Genomic DNA, 22,808 nt, shown 5'->3' with positions numbered 1-22,808 from the left:
AAATACTTTCAGAAAAGACTTCCTGACACTTAAATCTATACTCGATGTTAACAAATTTCTCTTCTTCAGAAACGCTTTCCTTGCCATTGCCAGTCTACATTTTATATCCTCTCTACTTCGACCATCATCAGTTATTTTGCTCCCCAAATAGCAAAACTCCTTTACTACTTTAAGTGTCTCATTTCCTAATATAATACCCTCAACATCACCCTACTTAATTCGACTACATTCCATTATCCTCGTTTTGCTTTTGTTGATGTTCATCTTATATCCTCCCTTCAAGACACCATCCATTCCGTTCAACTGCTCTTCCAAGTCCTTTGCTGTCTCTGACAGAATTACAATGTCATCGGCGAACCTCAAAGTTTTTATTTCTTCTCCATGGATTTTAATACCTACTCCGAATTTTTCTTTTGTTTCCTTTACTGCTTGCTCAACATACAGATTGACTTAAATAGAGGGTGGTTATAATTAGCGTTTCGTTGCGCAATCCAATGTAGATGCAAAACTATGTATCGTATGGCTACGCAACTTTATAGGAATGATGTTCAGCCTGTGCGCTGCAGGATTTGCGTTGTCAGTAGTGTTAGTGTCCTGACAAGTCGTTAGACACAATTCCTGGTTCGGCGACGAAGGATTCAAACACGAGCATCAGTGTGCGTTACTGTTGCAGTCTACATTGGTCTGGACAAGAGGAGCAGGGCTTTACTGGTAAAGCTGTTTTATCAGAGCAACAGGAATAGAGCTGTTGCTCTTGACGAGTTTCGACACATCTTTTCGCACCGGAAGTTGTAAATACCGATCGTTCCAGACTGCGTAACTCCAAGGTCACCAGATTTGAACCTGTAAGATTTCAGGCTGTGTGGTTACCTAAAGCCGGCCGGAGTGGCCGTGCGGTTCTAGGCGCTACAGTCTGGAACCGAGCGACAGCTACGGTCGCAGGTTCGAATCCTGCCTCGGGCATGGATGTTTGTGATGTCCTTAGGTTAGTTGGGTTGAAGTAGTTCCAAGTTCTAGGCGACTGATGACCTCAGAAGTTAAGTTGCATAGTGCTCAGAGCCAGTTGAACCATTTTACGTAAAGGACTATGTTTATCAGCGGGATACGTACACACGTTGGAGGATGAAGGTGAGCATAGCGAGAGCTGTAGGGAACATGGTGATGTGTTGGCAGAAGAACCAACACCGTGTTACTAGAGGAGGCCGAAATGCACGCGTTTAAGCTCACGCAGACTGGCGTGAGGTCTGGAACAAGGTAAAGTAATTATAGTAGCCAAAAATAGTACATAGCTTCTGGAATACTTAACTTTAATCCATAATTGGAGAACATCGCTCTTGATGATACATAATTACAATCTCAATATAAACAGGTAATGGCGCCTTGCTAGGTCGTAGCAAATGACGTAGCTGAAGGCTATGCTAACTATCGTCTCGGCAAATGAGAGCGTATTTGTCAGTATATCATCGCTAGCAAAGTCTGCTGTACAACTGGGGCGAGTGCTAGGACGTCTCTCTAGACGTGCCGTGTGGCGGCGCTCGGTCTGCAATCACTGACAGTGGCGACACGCGGGTCCGACGTATAGTAACGGACCGCGGTCGATTTAAAGGCTACCACCTAGCAAGTGTGGTGTCTGGCGGTGACACCACACATGGCACATGAAATATTTCGGGCGGCATTAGAGCAATCTGTAGTGCGGTCCTAGGCTGTCGTGGATGCAACTGGTCGTCACACTGATCAACGTTTGTAACCTGGAATGTAAATATGGTACACAATTAACAAATGATACCATCTCACGTGGAAATTAAAATGTATTATTAAAATGTATTTTTTCCCAATGGTACATTGGTTACATCTCTTCCGTAAGACCGTACAATTGTTTCCACAAAGTTTCGTTGTCCTACGAAGTCCGCCCCGATAGCTGAGTGGTCAGCGTGACGGATTGCCGTCCTACGGGCCCGACTTCGATTCACGGATGGGTCGGGGATTTTCTCCGCTCAGGGAATGGGTGTTGTGCTGTCTTCATCATTATTTCATCCCCATCCGGCGCGTAGGTCGCCCAGTGTGGAGTAGAATGTAATGAGACCGGCACCAAGGCGGCTGGACCTGCCCCGCCAGGGACCTCCCGGCAAATGACGCCAAACGCTCATTTTCATTTCCATTGTCCTACGATCACTCATTTTTCGTGGGGGAGGGGGGGGGGCGCTCTCAAGTAGCGGTGGTTTAATTATAATCTCCCTGTACTGCTGAGTCACTAGGATACGGTGAGACCGACACTATGCGATCAGAAGTATCCGGACACCTCGCTGAAAATGACTTACAAGTTCGTGGCGCCCTCCATCGGTAATGCTGGAATCAGTATGGTGTTGGCCCAACCTTAGCCTTGATGACAGTTTCCAATCTCGCAGGCATACGTTCAATCAGGTGCTGAAAGGTTTCTTGGGTAATGGCAGCCCATTCTTAACGGAGTGCTGCACCGAGGAGAGGTATCGATGTCGGCAGGTGGAGCCTGGCACGAAGTCGGCGTTCCAATACGCCCCAAAGGTATCCTATAGGATTCAGGACGGGACTCTGTAGAGGCCAATCCATTACAGGGATGTTATTGTCGTGTAACCACTGCGCAACAGGCCTTGCACTATGAACAGGTGGTCGATCGTGTTGAAAGACGCAATCGTCGTCCGTGAATTGCTCTTCAACAGTGGGAAGCGAGAAGGTCCTTAAGACATCAATGTAGGCCTGTGCTGTGGTAGTGCCACGCAAAACAACATGGGGTGCAAGCCCCCTCCAAGAAAAACACGACTACACCATAACACCACCGCCTCCGAATTTTACTGTTGGCACTACACACGCTGCTAGATAACGTTCACCGGGCATTCACCATTCGCGCACCCTGCCATGGGATCGTCACATTGTGTACCGTGATTCGTCACTCGACGTAAAGTTTTTCACTGTTCAATAGTCCTATGTTTACGCTTCTTACACCACGTGAGGCGTCTTTTGGCATTTACCGGCGTGGTGTGTGCCTTTTGAGCAGCCGCTCGACCATCAGATCCATGTTTTCTCACCTCCCATCTAACTGTTATAGTACTTACAGTGGCTCCTGATGCAGATTGGAATTCCTGTGTGATGGTCTGGATAGATGTCTGCCTATTACACATTACGACTGTCGGTGGTCTCTGTTAGTCAAAACACGTGGTCGGCCTGTACGCTTTTGTGTTGTACGTGTCCTTTCGCGTTTCCACTCCACTTCACTATCACATCTGAAACAATGGACCTATGGATGAGTCTGAAAATCTCGCGTAGAGACGTATGAGACAAGTGACACACAATCATCTGTCCCTGTTCGAAGTCCGTGAGTTCCAAGGAGCGCTCCGTTCCGCTCTCTCAGGATGTCTAATGACTACTGAGGTCGCTGATGTGGAGTAACTGGCAGTAGGTGGAAGCACAATGTACCTAATATGTAAAACGTATGTTTTTGGTGGTGTCTGCATTGCCTGTGCCAGCTGGTAGCTCTGCCGCTGCCGCTGTCGCCTGCACGGGCATTGGCGGTGTTCGCTGATGTAGCCCCTGTCACTTGTGGCATAGACCACCCGCGACGTACTGCTGTGACGCTGGAGGGCTATTAGCCATAGCTACCTGTACGTGATTTTTTTTTTTTTTATTTTTCTTCGTTTTGGCTTTGGGTTACAAGGTCCAAACATAATCGCAAAAAAGAAATAGTTCAAAATTACGAAGTTAGCATACAAACGCACTCTTAAAAAGAAGCGCAATTAGACAAACACCAGACAGCCGGCGGCGTTGATGACAGTGACATTGGAGCAGAATTACAAACAGCACTATACAGCAAAATTATGACAAACATGCATGTGGTATTATAGTAAAAGACAAAACTGGAAAGTGCAAACACCGTACATCATACAATAAGTGTAACAATAGCTGAAGAACAAAATTGTAAATAACGTCGTATATCAGTGTGATAATTGTAGCATACAGAGAGATGCACTTAAAAGAAAAATCCAAAATGACGAACTCAATACAACCTACGGTATGTACAATAGTGCCTGTAGAACAGTGACATAGAATGCACAAGAGAGCAATAATGAAAATTTAATGTACAAATGGAGGTATGTACGCAATTCAAAACAAAAAATAACGGACCAGTTACGAATCGGGTTGATGTAATGTGAAAATGAATGCCTCAGCAACTCATAAATTAAATTTGGATGCCGGTGGATTTCAAAACGGTGGAGTACAAGAGGAACAGTGATTGAAGGGGCTAACCTCCCGCAACCAATTTCTTATACGAGTCTTATTGTGCAGTCGTGTACTTGTAACATGGTCGAGATCCGCTGCTGCCCTTGTGTCCTTATCGCAGTGTTCAGAGGTGATCATCTTCAACCGATATAGGTGATCCGGGTAACACTCGTGCCTTAGCCTCATCGAAAGATAGTCATGTGAGGTCTTTTTACGCCACCATAATTCAAAACACTCCCGGTCCTCACCTCTTCAACTAAAACGTTAAAATGTCAAAAATATTTCAAATTACCATTGCCATAATTTGTATGTGTCAGTTTACTTGTGATGATGCCCAAGAAGTATTGGATTTTGCTTTTTTTACGTATTAAATCATATCTTTCATAATACTGGACATATTTTTGTAGAATTCGATACTTTACAGCTCATAGGACTTATCGTTGATTTTACTCGAAGCGCTGTCGCTTTAATGATATGTATCGTGGCAGATGCATCAGGCCCCAGCGTAGTGTGAATCATTTTATGAACTGAAAGTAACGCAAGAAATTCCTCAATTGTTCTAGGAATCCCACATTTCACTACCAGTAAAGAGTTTTATAGAGAGCAAGGAGACCCTAGTCAACAGTGGCAGATTCTTCGAATAACTTCCCTATAGTTTTGCATTAAAGCTCGTGAAATGAAATAGGCTTACCTAGTCTTTCAGGATTCCGTTTTCCACGATGATGTGGAAGCCTTCATTGTTTCATTTGAGCCGGCCGCGGTGGCCGTGCGGTTCTAGTCCCGAACCGCGTGACTGCTACGGTCGCAGGTTCGAATCCTGCCTCGGGGATGGATGTGTGTGATGTCCTTAGGTTAGTTAGGTTTAAGTAGTTCTAAGTTCTACGGCACTGATGACCTCAGATGTTGAGCCCCATAGTGCTCAGAGCCATTTGAACCATTTTTGTTTCATTTGGAAATTTCATTTCACAAATGAGTCGCAGTGCTAGTTGTGCATTTATAGGCGAGGGAATGAATCCATATTCCAAGTATTGGCTCTGAGCACTATGGGACTTAACATCTGAGGTCATCAGTCCCCTAGAACTTAGAACTACTTAAACCTAACTAACCTAAGGACATCACACACATCCATGCCGGAGGCAGGATTCGAACCTGCGACCGTAGCGGTCGTGAGGTTCCAGACTGTGGCGCCTTTAACCGCTCGGCCACTCCGGCCGGCTATTCCAAGTATTCATTCGATTACTGGCAATACTTACTACGCTCGGCCATTTTCAGAAAAATATGCTTCCTTATACGACTGACTAGAGGCCACAGATTTTTGCCTTGCTGCACTGAATGTTGTAACGACATATTAAAATACAGACACTGCTTCAGGATATTGTCACTTCGCTGCTGCTACATGGTGGTCAGGAGGCTGTTGTCTTGAGCCCGACCTCGTCCACTTCGCACTGACCCGGAGACAGAGTAACTGCAGATATTTCGGCAGATTGTGGAAGATATGAAGTGAAGTGTCAGAACAATTACTGACAATCATTTTTGTCTTTCTTTGTAAGTTATTTCGGCAGTCCGATAAACCCTGTAGCAGCAGGAACCGAGCATGAGTGCATTAAACTCGATGTTCACACATCCGGTTGGCCAAATGTTTTTTCTCATCGTTTATTAATTTTATATCATTAGAAACATAGAGTTTTAGTGTGGTTTGACATTAAGCCTTGTCTGTTACTAGCGAATGTGTGGATAAGGGCGCACGATAACTTAGTCATCTGCCCTCTTCTATAGTTTCTTTTTTCTTTATATCTTCTTTTCTTTATCTTTATCGCTGTCCTTTTTTATTTTTTATTTTTTTTTAAAGACAACTGGCCCAAGTAAATATATTAACAGCTCGTCATCTCGTCTATGCGACTGAAAGAAGGTACACAGTAAGGGCCTCTTCTGTAGAAAAAGAGCTACTTTCATCCTACAACGAGGCACGTACCCTCCCATTGATTATACAACGCGCCCAAAACCTTTAGTATAAAAATTGTAAAGACGTGAGAGGCTCCTAATCTGACTACTTTGTGGTAACAGACCAATGGTCGGAAATGAATATTTCAGGCTGTACGAGGTCTTGCAAGAGCAACCCATATTAAATACCTAAGCTGCTGTAGACTGTGTTCCAAAATGATATGGAAAACTTCAATCAGGCATTTTCGGAAATGGGGATGTGTAGAAATGTGCGGTTTGAGGCATAATGTTCACACAAACCTAAAATGTTCGTAGCGATTCAACGCATGCGACATTTCAGTTCCTCCCGTCTCCTTCCTAGCACGTCGTCATTAACGTGTGCGACTGCTGCTCTGAAATGGGCTAGCAGCTCCTGCAGGCTCTGCACTGGTGGCTGGTAAACAGCATCTTTCACAAAGCCCCAAGGAAAAAAATCTAATGAGGTTATATCTGGGGACCTTAGGAGCCAGCAAATGGGTCCTTCTCTGCCAATCCAGCGACCTGGAAATGTCCCATCCAAAGCCTTTCTAACGATCGTAGCCCAGTTTACCTTTGGACTGTCACGCACAATTTCCATGCTTAAGTGGGGGGGGGGGGGGGGGGTTCTCGAAGCTCCAGATCCTCTCATTGTGTCGGTATACCTTCCCGGACAGATGAAAGCAGGCTTCCTCCTTGAAATCATCGTTTTCGGATAGACTAGTTCATAGTTGATGCAACTTAGTCTCAGTTGTTGATGCTCTGCGCTTTGGCCTGTCATCAGGTTGAAGTGCTTGCAGAAGGTGTGGTTTTGTAGGCATGAAGGTTCAGTCTCTTGTATTGCATTCTGTGCTCAATAGTTGGTAGCAGCTGCGACTGTCAAGACGCTTGACGGATTGGTTGGGTTGGTCTCCGCATAAATGCCTGTTGCACCCGCTCTTCATCTGCATCACTCGTGCTCGGATGCCTGGGACTTGTTCTCTTTATGACACTGGGTTCCTTCAACCACCTCTACCACTGTCTGATGGTCAACAAGATAGCGGTTTGCTTGTGTAACGTGTCCGAAAGGTTGTCTGGACTTGGATGTCAGATCTGGTCTCTTTGAACCATTCCATAAACTGTGTCATTTGTTTGGGGACGTTTTCGTCAATAACTAACTTAAAAAAAGGTGAATTTGAACATTATGCCTCAAACTTCACATTTCTAGCCATCTCCATTTTTGAAATACACTTGATCAAAGTTGTAAAGGTTATTTTGGAACACAATGTATTTCATAATAAACGACTGCCTTATGGCATTGAAGTTGGCGGCGCTACTATGAAAAATAATACACAATCGTCTGTGATGTTTCCACAGCGGATATTTTTCTCTATGGTTACCTGAAATCATTGGTGCGTGATACCCATTAAAGACTGGAGGGTAACTGCTTTAGACGGTCTAGCAGCCGCACTCATTGTGTAAGACAACTGGGATATTTGGTGGAAGGAAGCAAGGGTTTTTTTCCGCCACTGTAATGTATGCATTGAGACTGGCTGTTCTCACTTGGCACAATTTAAGTTGCTGGTATGTAGTATAAGCCTTTTACGTAAACGAAATGCTAAATATTGTTTCCGGCTATTAGTTTGTAATCTCGAAGTATGTAGCTTTAGGATCCTGTACCACCTGTAGACTTTCAATCATAAAGGTTTGAGACGCTCTGTGATCAGTGGCGGAGTAAGCCCGACGGAGGCATGTATTTTTAGCATACATTTTTAAAAAAGTGAATTATGTAGCTGTAACGGTTGAGAAAAAAACACGTATTCATAATTTGTGTACTATAAGCATTAGTATGATATACATACTTAAAGATATAGGTGAGAAACTTAGAATACGAGTCAGCATTTAGCTCAGCATCCATCAGGCAGAGTGCAAAGAAATAATAAAGAATAAAATAAGAAAATTACATTTTATTTTATATCTCTGTAAATAAAGTTTTACATTGTAAAAGTTAGTTTTGTGATCTTAATACGAGACTTTAGTTATTATTGATGTCACTATAGTAAATGTTTTCTTGCCTTTACTTTACTGAAATTCTCAATAACGTCGTTGAAATCTATTTCATTTTTTTCAGTTGAGAAAATGGACAAATTGGCTAGTAGTTCTCGATTCAGCGTAGAGCGAACATAATTTTTATTAGTTTCAGTTTAGAAAACTTTTTCTTGCATGATTTGACTGAGAGACAAATGGTCGCAAAAGTATTGAATCATACGTGACGTACAGGATAATGATTCACTGAAGTAGAATTTAATCAAAAATTGCAGTATTTCTTAGACTGTCCCTCTAGCAACGACGTCCACACTCGTATTGGTTGCACGTAGATCTGTTATTATACTTCTTATTTCTTGCAACACCAGTTCCCCTTATAGTAAATTCCTACATGAGTCTCCAGTGCTTCATCCGGATTGTGTTCGGAACCTTCAAGAGTAAATTGCCTTTCAACAACTTGGATAATTTTGGTGGTTGTCTTCATGGTCGTGTATCATAACAATTCAGACATTGATCAAAGAATTATTTCTTGAGTTGCTAATCCAGAGTCACGAGCTAGTTGTCACGGAATTGTTTTATTTATCTTCATTCTGTCTTGTCGGTCAGTGTTAAAGTCCATATCGTTGAATTTGTAGGACAAGTAACAGCATTGTCTGTAGTTATTGTAGTTCGTTCCTTTTTAATTTGCCGAGTTCTTTATCCAAATTCATTTTTGGAATAAATTTATTGCCTCGAGTACAGTGCGCCAAAATGGGACGTAGGTCAAGAGCGTAAAATCGCGTATACCTGGAAGGAGCAAGCTTGCTGAGGATCTAGTCTCAAGGTTTGTCTTTGATGGATCTTGCATATGTTGCAAAATCCTGGAATCGTTTCCACGTTTCCTTTTGTGACTTTAACTGAATTGTAATGTGCTCTCCAGCGGCTATCGGACAGTCGTTTCCAAGTTTTTGCTGTTTTCTGTACAAGTAATTCCCATGTACATGTAGAGGTCGACAAGAATGAATGTGACTTCTCTGCAGCTCCAAAACGGATGACGCTGCCGGAAACACATGAGAATGCATGGACTCCATAAAGATTTAAGGAATGATTAGCATGGAGATCGACAGAGCTTTTGGATTGACTTCTGGAATTTTTCGTTGCACTCTTGCACGTACACCTGACACCGGCGCGGCATAACCTTGAGCCCTGCACAACGCAATATGCAGTCCATCTTTTTCAAGCTGCTGTGGAATATTTTTGACATAGCCTCTAGTTCATCTAGTTGGATTTTCATATTCATAAAATAAACTACACGATAATTATGTATAACCTTTGAAAATATAATATTTAGAATGTACTATTTGAATTAAACGATTAATAAATCACTGGTAAGTTCTTCACTGCTCGTAGGCGCGTATTTTAATACTGAATTTATGGTACATATGTGAGGATGGCATAAATATCAAACATTTCATGTAGAATAATTGCATGTAGCAGACAACTAGTTTTCATTCTGAAACTTCCTGGCAGATTAAAACTGTGTGCCGGACCGAGACTCGAACTCAGGACCTTTGCCTTTCGCAGGCAAGTGCTCTACCAGGTTCGCGGGAGAGCTTCTGGAAAGTTTGGAAGGTAGGAGACGAGGTACTGGCAGAAGTAAAGCTGTGAGGACGGGGCGTGAGTCGTGCTTGTGTAGCTCAGTTGGTAGAGCACTTGCCCGCGAAAGGCAAAGGTCCCGAGTTCGAGTCTCGGTCCGGCACACAGTTTTAATCTGCCAAGAAGATTCATATCAGCGCACACTCCGCTGCAGAGTGAAAATCTCATTCCAGTTTTCATTCTGCAGTTTTTAAGTATCATACAGTGTTTCACAAAAATTCTGAAAACACCCACTGACACTAGCCATGGCCTGATACTAGGTAAATGGGCATCTATGTTTATATGTTGCATATTTATAGGGCCTCGAACAGTAAACTGCCTCTTATTTACAGAAAATATTTTGGCGTTGTTTCGGATTTGAGCGCGGTGATATGTGAATTTAGGTTGGAATTACAGGGAGAGAGAAGGCGTTGTTCTCATGAAGGATCGTTAATTTGGTGACCCTGTTTCCGAAGTGTACTATACACATTTGTCTTTCTCGTCTGTTCCTTGTGTCGATCAAGAAAATACGATAAGACGTATTAGGGACGCCATACAGTCACTTTTCTCTCGCTGATTATGCGAATACAACACGAGAGGGAATAGCTGATATCGGTGTAAAGTACTGTCCGCGATACTCTGTACCGTGATTAGAGGCTACTACCTGGCATAGTATGTGACCTGTCAATTGCGGACCACATCTCAGTGTGATGGAACAGAACTGGGGCCACAGCTTCCACATTGTGCTCGATATGTCAACCCATATTTGCTTAAGTGGATTGAGGTCAGTTGATCTGGTTGGCCGTAACAGTTCCTTTGTGTTCATTGAGTGTTTCTCAAATCAGCATGGAAAAATTTTGGTGCGTTGGGATCGTATTCAAGGTACGGGCCGCCTATGAGGTGCTGTAGCTGAACAAATAGATACACGTGATCAGGTAAGAGGTTTCTTATTGTTCATCGATAAGATACTTTATTAAACATCAGAGGTCTCATTTCAACCTGTGTAAACTTCCAGTTGACAATACTCCGCCGCCTTCCTGGACAGTGTCCCGAAATGTACGACAGTGATATGGAAAACTGTCTTACCTGATAGTGAAAATGAGAATTTATGCTTTCAGAAACCTTTTATTTTTCAACATAATCCCCATTTAATGTTGTACCAACCTCCGAAGATGGTTCAAATGGCTCTGAGCACTATGGGACTCAACTGCTGTGGTCATAAGTCCCCTAGAACTTAGAACTACTTAAACCTAACTAACCTAAGGACATCACACACATCCATGCCCGAGGCAGGATTCGAACCTGCGACCGTAGCAGTCGCACGGTTCCGGACTGCGCGCCTAGAACCGCGAGACCACCGCGGCCGGCTGTACCACACAAGCGGGTTGTAGTGAAATTCCGTGCTTATGGAATATCGCTTCTATTTTGTGGATGGATTCGTGACTTCCTGTCAGAGAGGTCACAGTTTGTAGTAACTGATGGAAAGTCATAGAGTAAAACAGGTGATTTGTGGCGTCTCTCAAGCTAGTGTTATAGGCCCTCTGCTGTTCCTTATCTATATAAACGGTTTAGGAAACAATCTGAGCAGCCGTCTTTGGTTGTTTGTAGACGATGCTGTCGCTTATCGTCTAGTAAAGCCATCAGAAGATCAAAACAAATTGTAAAACGATTTAGAAAAGATATGAGTCTGGTGTGAAAATTGACAGTTGACCCTAAATAATAAAATGAGTGCTAAACGAGATCCGTTAAACTTTGCTTACACGATAAATCAGTCAAACCTAAAGGCCGTAAATCCAACTAAATACCTAGGAATTACAAGTGCAAACAACTTAAATTGGAAAGAACACATAGAAAATGTTGTGGGGAAGACAAACGAAAGACTGCGTTTTATTGCTACAACACTTAGAAAATGCAACAGATGTACTAAACGGACTGCCTACACTACACTTGTCCGTCCTCTTTTGCTGTACTGCTGCACGGTGTGCGATCCTTACCAGATAGGGATGAAGGAGTCCATCGAGAAAGTTCAATGATGGGCAGCACGTTTCATATTATCGCGAAATGGAGGGGAGCGTGGACATCATTAAAACAAATGCGTTTTTCATTGCGGCGGAATCTTCTCACGAAATTTCGAGCACCAACTTTCTCCTCCAAATGCGAAAATATTTTGTTGCTGCCCACCTACATAGGGAGAAACGATCATCGTAATAAAATAAGGGAAATTGGAGCTCGCGGGGAAACATATGGCCGGCCTCTGTGACCGAGCGGTTCTAGGAGCTTCAGTACCGAACCGCGCTGCTGCTACGGTCGCAGGTTCGAATTCTGCCTCGGGCATGGATGTGTGTGATGTCCTTAGGTTAGTTAGGATTGTATTGGATTGTTTGGGGGAAGAGACCAAACAGCGAGGTCATCGGTCTCATCGGATTAGGGAAGGAAGGGGAAGGAAATCGGCCGTGCCCTTTCAAAGGAACCATCCCGGCATTTGCCTGGAGCGATTCAGGGAAATCACAGAAAACCCAAATCAGGATGGCCGGACTCTGGATTGAACCATCGTCCTCCCGAATACGAGTCTATTGTGCTAGCCACTGCGCCACCTCGCTCGGTAGGTTAGTTAGGTTTAAGCAGTTCTAAGTTCTATGGGACTGATGACCTCAGATGTTAAGTCCGATAGTGCTCAGAGCCATTTAATTCATTTATTTGAATCATATGGGTGTTCGTTGTTTACGCGCGCTTTTCGAGATTGGAATACATAATAGAGAACTGTTGTGAATGTGGTACGGTGAGCCCTCTGCCAGGCACTTAAGTGTGATTTTCAGGGTATCCATGTAGATGTAAATATATTATGAGGTTTCGTGTCAGATGCGCATCCTAAAATCAAATGAAGTCTTCCGATCACGAATGACGAAGTCTTTGAAGATTTTACGAAACACTGTTGTAAAAAGAATATTCATTATTAGTCATATATTGAGACATAATCTCCTAACAACAGTAATAGAGGGATATGTTGATGGAATATCAGCTGTGAGAATACTAGTGAAATGCAAAGATCATATTAAAAAATGGCTGGAGTGTAACACCTATGCGGAAATGTTGTAGGAAAAAGGGCCAACGGAAGCGTCCGATTCCACCCGTCTGCTTTGACAGATGACGTAAGGGTGTTGTGTGTGACCAACAAACACAAGAAGACTACATCTACAAACACAAGCAACTCGTAAACTCACACACAACACCCTTACGTCATGGGTCAAAGCAGACAGGTGGAATCGGACGTTTCCTTTGACGCGGAAAAAATATGTGAAGGTCAGAAATGTACTCCCAGTCAGACTTCTGTCAGCCGCTCACAGGACTGAGCACTAAAGGAAGGAAAGACTATTGTATCCGTGCTGGTTACGCGCTTGTCTAAAAGTATTTCGACCAGTATGCAGCGGAAAAAATACGAATCTTGTGTTCCCCACGTAAGAATACCCTCTCCGTCAGCCACAGTAGCGCGAGGTACATAGGAAGGCTGTGTGTACGGTTCACTTGTTGCTTATCGGCCAGACGCTTTTGGACTGTTTGTGTGTGCAAAAGCAACTCGTTGCGCTACGGGAGTGTACTTGTCGTTGTCGTGTGGCAGCAGGCAGCTGTACGTGTGTGGTGGCTAGTTAGATAAGCAGGAAGTGGCGCAGCAGCAGACGCAGTAGCGGCGCCGTGTTTGCCGGTGCCGTGTTATCTGCGCCAGGTAATCCCGGGCAGGAGCGGCGCTGTCGGAGTGCTCTGCGGTTGCGCAGGAGGGTCGGGCTGCGACGAGAGTAGCTCTGCTCTCACAGGCCGCCCCGCTAATGACGCACCGGCTCTCTGTGTAGTCGCCGCTGCTGCAGCGTAAACCGCGAGGCGCGGCTCTGCCCGGCGTCTAAAGGCACACAGAGCGGGCGGCCCGGTGTTGGTAATTGAGACGTTCGCACGCGACAGCAGCAGGTGGCGCTCTGCAGCGTCTCGGCTGGTGCCTGGCTAGCCCGGTACGACACAGCATCTCAGCACCACAATTCTTCTGATCGACGACAAGTTCACGCGTGAGGTACTTGGTTGTAGCATATACTGAGATGACAAGACTAACGGGATACGTCCTAATATCGTGTCGGACCTCCTTTTCTACATCTACATCGATACTCCGCAAGCCACCTGACGGTGTGTGGCGGAGGGTACTTTGAGTACCTCTATCGGTTCTCCCTTCTATTCCACTTCGTGATAAGAAAGATTGTTGGTATGCCTCTGTGTGGGCTCTAATCTCTGTGATTTTATCCTCATGGTCTCTTCGCGAGATATACGCAGGAGGGAGCAATATACTACTTGACTCTTCGGTGAAGGTATGTTCTCGAAACTTCAACAAAAGCCCCTACCGAGCTGCAGAGTCTTCCACTGGAGTTTATCTATCATTTCCGTAACAGTTTCGCGATTACTAAATGATCCTGTAACGAAGCGCGCTGCTCTCCGTTGGATCTTCTCTATCTCTTCTATCAACCCTATCTGGTACGGATCCCAAACTGCTGAGCAGTATTCAGGCAGTGGGCGAACAAGCGTACTGTAACCTACTTCCTTTGTTTGCATTTCCTTAGGATTCTTCCAATGAATCTCAGTCTGGCATCTGCTTTACCGACGATCAACTTTATATGATCATTCCATTTTAAATCACTCCTAATGCGTACTCCCAGATAATTTATGGAATTAACTGCTTCCAGTTGCTGACCTGCTATATTGTAGCTAAATGATAAAGGATATTTCTTTCTATGTATTCGCAGCACATTACACTTGTCTACATTGTGATTCAATTGCCATTCCCTGCACCATGCGTCAATTCGCTGCAGATCCTCCTGCATATCAGTACGATTTTTCATTATTACAACCTCTCGATACACTACAGCAACATCCGCAAAAAGCCTCAGTGAACTTCCGATGTTATCCACAAGGTCATTTATATATATTGTGAATAGCAACGGTCCTACGACACTCCGCTGCGGCACACCTGAAATCACTCTTACTTCGGAAGACTTGTCTCCATTGAGAATGACATGCTGCGTTCTGTTATCTAGGAACTCTTCAATGCAATCAGACAGTTGGTCTGATAGTCCATATGCTCTTACTTTGTTCATCAAACGACTGTGGGGACCTGTATCAAACGCCTTGCGGAAGTCAAGAAACATATACGTGGGAACCCGTGTCTGTGGCCCTTTTGCCCGGGAAAATGCAACAACTCGACGTGGTATGGTGCCAACAAGTCATTACATGCCCCCCGCAGAAATATTGAGCCATGCTGACTCTATAGCCGTCCATAATTGCGAAAGTGTTGTTGAAGCAGGATTTTGTGCACGAATTGGTTTCTTGATTAAATCCCGTAAATGTTCGATAGCATTCATGGCGGGCGACCTCGGCGCACAAATCATTCGTTCGAATTGTTCAGAATGTTCTCCAAACCGATCACGAACAACTGTGGCCCGGTAACATGGCGCGTTGTCATCCATAAAAATTCCACCGTTGTTTGCAAACGTGAGGTCCGTGAATGGCTGCAAGCGATCTCTAACTAGCCAGACATAACCATTTCCACCCAATGACCGGTTCAGTTGGAGCAGAGGACCGAGTCCATTCCACGTAAACACATTCAACACCATTATAGAGCCACCAACAGTTGGCACAGTGCCTTCTTGAGAACTTGGGTCCATATCTTCATGGGGCCTGCGCCACACGCGAAACCTACCGCTAACTCTTACCAACTGAAATCGGGACTCATCTGACCAGGCCATGGTTTTCCAGTTGTCTTGCATCCAACCGATATGATCACGAGCCCGGGAGAGGCGCTGCAGGCGGTGTCGTGCTGTTAGCAAAGGCACTCGTCGTGGTCGTCTGCTGCTTCAGCCCATTAAACAAAATTTCGCAGCACTGTCCAAACGGATACGTTCGTCATACGACCCACATTGATTTCTGCTTTCATTTAACGCTGTGTTGCTTGTCTGTTAGCACCGAAAACTCTGTGCAAACGCCGCTGCTCTCGGTCGTTAAGTGAAGGCCGTCGGTCACTGCGCTGTCTGAGGTGAGAGGTAACGCCTGAAATTTGGTATTCTCGGCACACTCTTGACACTGTCGATCTCGGGTTATTGAATTCCCTAACGATGTCCAAAATGAAACGTCCGATACCTCTGGCTCTGACTACCATTCCTCGTTTAAAGTCTGTTAATTCCTGTCATGCGGTCCTGATTACGTCGGAAATCTTTGCACATGAATAACTTGGGTACAAATGACAGCACCACCAATGCACTGTCCTTTTATATCTTATGTACGCGTATTACTGCCATCTTTGCATGTGCATAAGTCATGACAAAACTCTACCATCTGGTGAGCAAGATGTATGAAACAGGCGAAATACCCTCAGACTTCAAGAAGAATAAAATAATTCCAATACCAAAGAAAGCAGGTGTTGACAGATGTGAAAATTACCGAACAATCAGTTTAATAAGCCACAGCTGCAAAATACTAACACGAATTCTTTACAGACGAATGGAAAAGCTAGTAGAAGCCGACCTCGGGGAAGATCAGTTTGGATTCCGTAGAAATACTGGTACACGTGAGGCAATACTGACCTTACGACTTATCTTAGAAGAAAGATTAAGGAAAGGCAAACCTACGAAAAATGGTTCAAATGGCTCTGAGCACTATGGGACTCAACATCTTAGGTCATAAGTCCCCTAGAACTTAGAACTACTTAAACCTAACTAACCTAAGGACATCACACACACCCATGCCCGAGGCAGGATTCGAACCTGCGACCGTAGCAGTCCCGCGGTTCCGGACTGCAGCGGCAGAACCGCTAGACCACCGCGGCCGGCGCAAACCTACGTTTCTAGCATTTGTAGACTTACAGAAAGCTTTTGACAATGTTGGCTGGAATACTCTCTTTCAAATTCTAAAGGTGGCAGGGGTAAAATACAGGGAGCGAAAGGCTATTTGCAATTTGTACAGAAACCAGATGGCAGTTATAAGAGTCGGGGGACATGAAAGGGAAGCGGTGGTTGGGAAGGGAGTAAGACAGGGTTGTAGCCTCTCCCCGATGTTATTCAATCTGTATATTGAGCAAGCAGTAAAGGAAACAAAAGAGAAATTCGGAGTAGGTATTAAAATCCATGGAGAAGAAATAAAAACTTTGAGGTTCGCCGATGACATTGTAATTCTGTCAGAGACAGCAAAGGGCTTGGAAGAGCAGTTGAACGGAATGGATGGTGTCTTGAAGGGAGGATATAAGATGAACATCAACAAAAGCAAAACGAGGATAATGGAATGTAGTCGAATTAAGTCGGGTGATGTTGAGGGTATTAGATTAGGAAATGAGACACTTAAAGTAGTAAAGGAGTTTTGCTATTTAGGGAGTAAAATAACTGATGATTGTCGAAGTAGAGAGGATATAAAATGTAGACTGGCAATGGCAAGGAAATCGTTTCTGAAGAAGAGAAATTTGTTAACATCGAGTATAGATTTAAGTGTCAGGAAGTCATTTCTGAAAGTATTTGTATGGAGTGTAGCCATGTATGGAAGTGAAACATGGACGATAAATAGTTTAGACAAGAAGAGAATAGAAGCTTTCGAAATGTGGTGCTACAGAAGAATGCTGAAGATTAGATGGGTAGATCACATAACTAATGGGGAGGTACTGAGTAGGATTGGGGAGAAGAGGAGTTTGTGACACAACTTGACCAGAAGAAGGGATCGGTTGGTAGGGCATGTTCTGAGGCATCAAGGGATCACCAATTTAGTATTGGAGGGCAGCGTGGAGGGTAAAAATCGTAGGGGGAGACCAAGAGATGAATACACTAAGCAGATTCATAAGGATGTAGGTTGCAGTAGGTACTGGGAGATGAAGAAGCTTGCACAGGATAGAGTAGCATGGAGAGCTGCATCAAACCAGTCTCAGGACTGAAGACCACAACAACAACAACAACATCGCTATCCCATGACTTTTGTCACCTTAGTCTATAATGAGTGAACAAGAAGTTACGTGCGATGGCCGTACAGTCCTGAATCTGTATGCCAATCGGGTGAAATCGTGAGCATTGAGGTAATCATCCCACCGATGCATGAGGTTGAAGATACCCATTTTGTAAGACACCGTGTCTCGCTACATGAAGAAGTCCGTGAAACGCCCGCTAAACCCGCTGGGCAGAAATGATTAGGATTGTGGAAAGGGCCAAATAAGGTTGGGGTCAGTTTCACCTTAAACTTGTAATTTATTGTAATTTAATAACACATTTACAACCACAGCGCCACATAGCCGAACCTTTACCACTACGAGTTTCAAACTCCAAATCTTTCGTGGCTGAAGGCCTCTAAGCAAGAAATCTTTAAAACCAACAAAACACGCAGTTACAGTTACAAATAAAATATATATATATATATATATATATATATATATATACATCAGCAAAGGTGAAATCCTTAAAGCAAGGGTGAATAGACAAACAGAAACATAATGCAATACAAACGGCTGAAGGCCCACAGTAAAATTTTCAAGATTTTAAAATAAATTACCATAAACTTTCAAAGGCAGAAGGCCGCAATGTTTAAGCTTGAAAGATAATTTTAAGAATGAGGTTCCAAGGCTGAAGGCCCACAGTTAATTTTCCAAAATTTAAAAAAAAAATCACCATAAGCCTTAAGCTTTAAGTAGCTGAAAACGGACTAAAAGAAAGACAACACAACGGCAATAACCTTTCAGCAAATATCCACTTCCCGGAATTCAAACTTACTTACATAAAACACACTAAAACCAAGAATTTCTTTTTTATCATTGGCTTTGATAGATTATAAAATGGCTCTGAGCACTATGGGCTGTAACATCTGAGGTTATCAGTCCCCTAGAACTTACAACTACTTAAACCTACCTAACCTAAGGACATCACACACATCCATGCCCGAGGCAGGATTCGAACCTGCGATCGTATCAGTCTCGCGGTTCCGGACTGAAGCGCCTAGAACCGCACGGCCACCGCGGACGGCGATAGATTATAAACAGACAATTAAACACCGGTGAGAATGACAGTGAAGACAGCAGCACTCAGAAGCCTCCAGGGAAGTCGGTCTGCCCTCGTTCACTTACGTGAGATGGGTGGTGAGCCCAACTACACTTGATCCGTCGGAACCCAACCAAGGGACAGCCACGGACCCAACGACTTGCTTGGCACCAATCGGTACGTGAGAATTCAAACACAAAATGTTACGGTCGTGATTATGCACTATCAAATACGTATATGTATTAAGCTGTCAAACTACACACCGTGTTGGATAGCGACAACAGGTGAGGAAAGGACACTGCCTGAAATTACGTTAGTGGCCAGGGCAAGTAACTGGAACACTAACGGCCACAAAGTAGAAAATTCCGCTGGTACACTTGAATTGAAGTCAACCAATATAGTTAATTCGACTGCATGGCGGCTAAATTCCAGCAGTAGAAACACTCGGTGTTGCTCACAGAAAAACCTCTCCAACAGCGAACCACTGAAACGAACCACACAACATGAATGGACGTGGCTTGGGTAGTTGAAACCACTACTCAACTTTGACGTCCTGGGTCGATGAACCACGAAGCTCGTAGCGATCGGACAGATCCACACACGCTCCGACACTGCGCAGGGACCGCCAGTGGATCCAGCCGACTGCACCGCGCGGAGATAACTTCCCTGGTCCGCAGCAACCGACCGACTCACTGCCAGTACGCCGTCAACATTTAAAACAAGTTGTCAGTGGAATTGACACCAACTACACACACAGTTTGGCAATCACTTGCACGAAGACTTGAATCAGTGGCTGTGCAATCACGAAGACCAATCGGGAGTCTGTTCACACACACAGCCAACTCATAAGCGATCGGCTAGCCAATTCACGTCGTCCGGTAGGGCGACCGACCGACGATCCACGATGACCGTCCACGCTCAAGCGATGTGTGACGGCAACTGTCGGGCGAGCTATGGACATGCAGGCCTGACTGCTGTTCCAACCCGACAGAACTAGTGCCGCGTTCCAACTCCCAGAACTGCACTCCTCGCGCGTTCCAAATGACTGGCAGCCCGAACTCGCGACCCGAACTCCTTACGACAGACAACGACCGGGAAGTAATAGCAGTCGAGCAAAGATACTACGAGAGGGGATATATCGATACGCGCTGCTAGCGCCGCTCACGGTCAGGCAAAGCAGCAACTCAGTAGTACTTTAAATTAACGTAGTGAGGTGGAAGTACGTTAAAAACAGGGTGTAAAATACATGATGGCGGGAACACGAGCCATACACGGCTCAGTCCGTACTGGCTGCTGCACATCCTCGTCTGACAGGAATCGCGAACCGTCAGTTTTTTTAAGGGACCGAAGGCGTCATAATCACATAGAGAGAGAACTGGCGTAACTTCTGCATTACGATATTTCCGATTGGGGACGTGTGTTATTATGAAGCAGCAGTACCCCTTGTCGCAGTTTTTCCGGACGTTGCGCCTTAATTGCGTGCTGTTGCCGTAATTTCTCCATAGTTGCGCAGTACCGTTCTCTAGCGATGGAGACACCAAGTTCCTTGAATGGATCAGGGTGGCCTCCCAAGACCGACCGGCGTTTTGTGTCGAGTCGCAACTAGTACGGAACTTGGCGCACCATCCCACAACGGTGGTTTTCGTCAGACATGCTGCCCCACGCACATTTTTCATTCTCCGATGCATATCTACCGGTGTTTGTGCATCGGCACCCAACAAAAGAATAACAGCGCGTTGGTCATTTTCGACGCATTTGGCAATATCGTCGCTATAGTTCACGTTTCCACATTTGCCACACGTGTGTCGGAAAGATACTAATGTCACACTAATTCCTTGCTTACATGTAGGTGCTTGTATACCAGCATCGGAGTCGCGCAACCTGGCATACACGCTGCAGGAACGCACTCAAACGAAAACTTTTCGATCGGTTTTAAGGCGGAAAAAAACTAAACTACCAACCTGGTTAGCGATAACCGGACCAGTAATAGGTTGCCTGTCTTACCGCGTCCAGAGGCGACAAAAACTTCGTTTTCAGTATTCAGTATTCAGTACAATTATTGACCGAATTTAAAAGTTATGGCTGTAAGTCAACTGTTGTTGTTGTGGTCTTCAGTCCTGAGACTGGTTTGATGCAGCTCTCCATGCTACTCTATCCTGTGCAAGCTTCTTCATCTCCCAGTACCTACTGCAACCTACATCCTTCTGAATCTGCTTAGTGTATTCATGTCTTGGTCTCCCCCTACGATTTTTACCCTCCACGCTGCCCTCTAATACCAAATTGGTGATCCCTTGATGCCTCAGAACATGTCCTACCAATCGATCCCTTCTTCTTGTCAAGTTGTGCCACAAACTCCTCTTCTACCCATCTAATCATCAGCATTTTTCTGTAGCACCACATTTCGAAATCTTCTATTCTCTTCTTGTCCAAACTATTTATCGTCCATGTTTCACTTCCATACATGGCTACACTCCATACAAATACTTTCAGAAAAGACTTCCTGACACTTAAATCTATACTCGATGTTAACAAATATCTCTTCTTCAGAAACGCTTCCCTTGCCATTGCCAGTCTACATTTTATATCCTCTCTACTTCGACCATCATCAGTTATTTTGCTCTCCAAATAGCAAAACTCCTTTACTGCTTTATGTGTCTCATTTCCTTATCTAATTCCCTCAGCATCACCCGACTTAATTCGACTATTGAAGTTAGAAATTGTGTTTGTCTCTTAAGAGAGCTTATCTCACGGCATGCAGACTATAGTAATACAGTATATGAGAACTAGAATGCTTGATGACCTCCTTGGAAACCCTACACGTAATTTCAAATCTTCTCGAAATTTTTTCTCGCCTTTGTACAATTTCAGTGGTTATGCAGTAAAACTTTAGCATCAGTCATGGCATTTTAATTTGTTATTTCTTTACTACTAACTATTCGTAACACATTTTGCGGACAGTATCCACATACACCACTGAATGAAACTGCAAAATTATATCATAAAATGGTTCATATGGCTCTAAGCACTACGGAACTTAACATCTGAGGTCATCAGTCCCCTGCACTTAGAACTACTTAAACCTAACTAATCTAAGGACATCAAACACAACCGCGCCCGAGGGAGGATCCGAACCTGCGACCGTAGCAGCAGCGCGGTTCCGGACTGAAGCGCCTAGAACCGCTCGGCCACAGCGGCCTGCTAAAATTATATCATGTGTCATGATATAATCACGAAGATATGACGTCATAAACATTGAGACACATGCAAAACTAGATGTTTTACACATGGAAGTTAGTTCCTTAAAAGATCAGTGTGAGGGGGCGGGTATTGTTTACTTGTGTCGAAAGGAGGAAAGGATGTTAAGCAGTAATGTTCCTTGGACGACGAGGTCGTTAGAGATGGACCACGTGCCCGGGTTGAGGGTTACCTTTCGAATCGGACCAATCCTGCTTCTGCTTTTAGAGACTTAGTGAAACCTGGATGAGGGGTGGGTGTCTGAACCGCCATCGCCACAACAGCGCTCCGTGATGTTTCCTCTCATACAAAACTGTTTAGGCTAGATGACTTATTGCCTGCTGGATTTATCTGTGCACCGTGGGCCGACTTTTGTTCAGTGATTATTCTGACGTTACATCAGCGCGAGTGGCTGGCAGTATCAAATGTTCACCCTCAGTTGCTGGTGGCTGACTGTAGTAGAGGGTGAATCTTCGACAGTGCCAGTTATTCGCGCTGCCGTAACGTCAGAACAATCGTTGATCTAGCATCGGTCGAAGATCTCGAGATAAAAGCCGACAGTTTCTACTAACGATTGCAAGAAATGTAATAATTAAAAAAATACTCGCAAATTTTACGGCTTCAGATTAGTCCCGTTTTGTTCTAGAGTTACAAAAAGGAAAAAAGAGCCGTACAACAATAAAATCGATCAGTTTT

General features: G+C 44.4%; 1 protein-coding gene and 1 non-coding gene across 9 annotated transcripts in view; one reads left to right on the top strand and one right to left on the bottom strand.

Moving 5' to 3' along the window:
• Positions 1-22,808, top strand: part of LOC126200108 (protein-tyrosine sulfotransferase-like) — a 971,294-nt gene that overhangs the window by 834,929 nt on the left and 113,557 nt on the right. The gene's annotated exons all lie outside the window — the stretch shown is intronic.
• Trnas-gga (transfer RNA serine (anticodon GGA)) lies at positions 5,380-5,463 on the bottom strand. Its single transcript is given in 2 exon segments — positions 5,380-5,414; positions 5,424-5,463. It is a non-coding gene; the product is annotated as a tRNA-Ser (tRNA).

Source organism: Schistocerca nitens, chromosome 1 (assembly GCF_023898315.1).
Source record: "Schistocerca nitens isolate TAMUIC-IGC-003100 chromosome 1, iqSchNite1.1, whole genome shotgun sequence".
Lineage (NCBI taxonomy): Eukaryota > Metazoa > Arthropoda > Insecta > Orthoptera > Acrididae > Schistocerca > Schistocerca nitens.
Note: the sequence above shows the minus strand (reverse complement) of the source record. Positions and strands in the feature narration are given on the sequence as shown.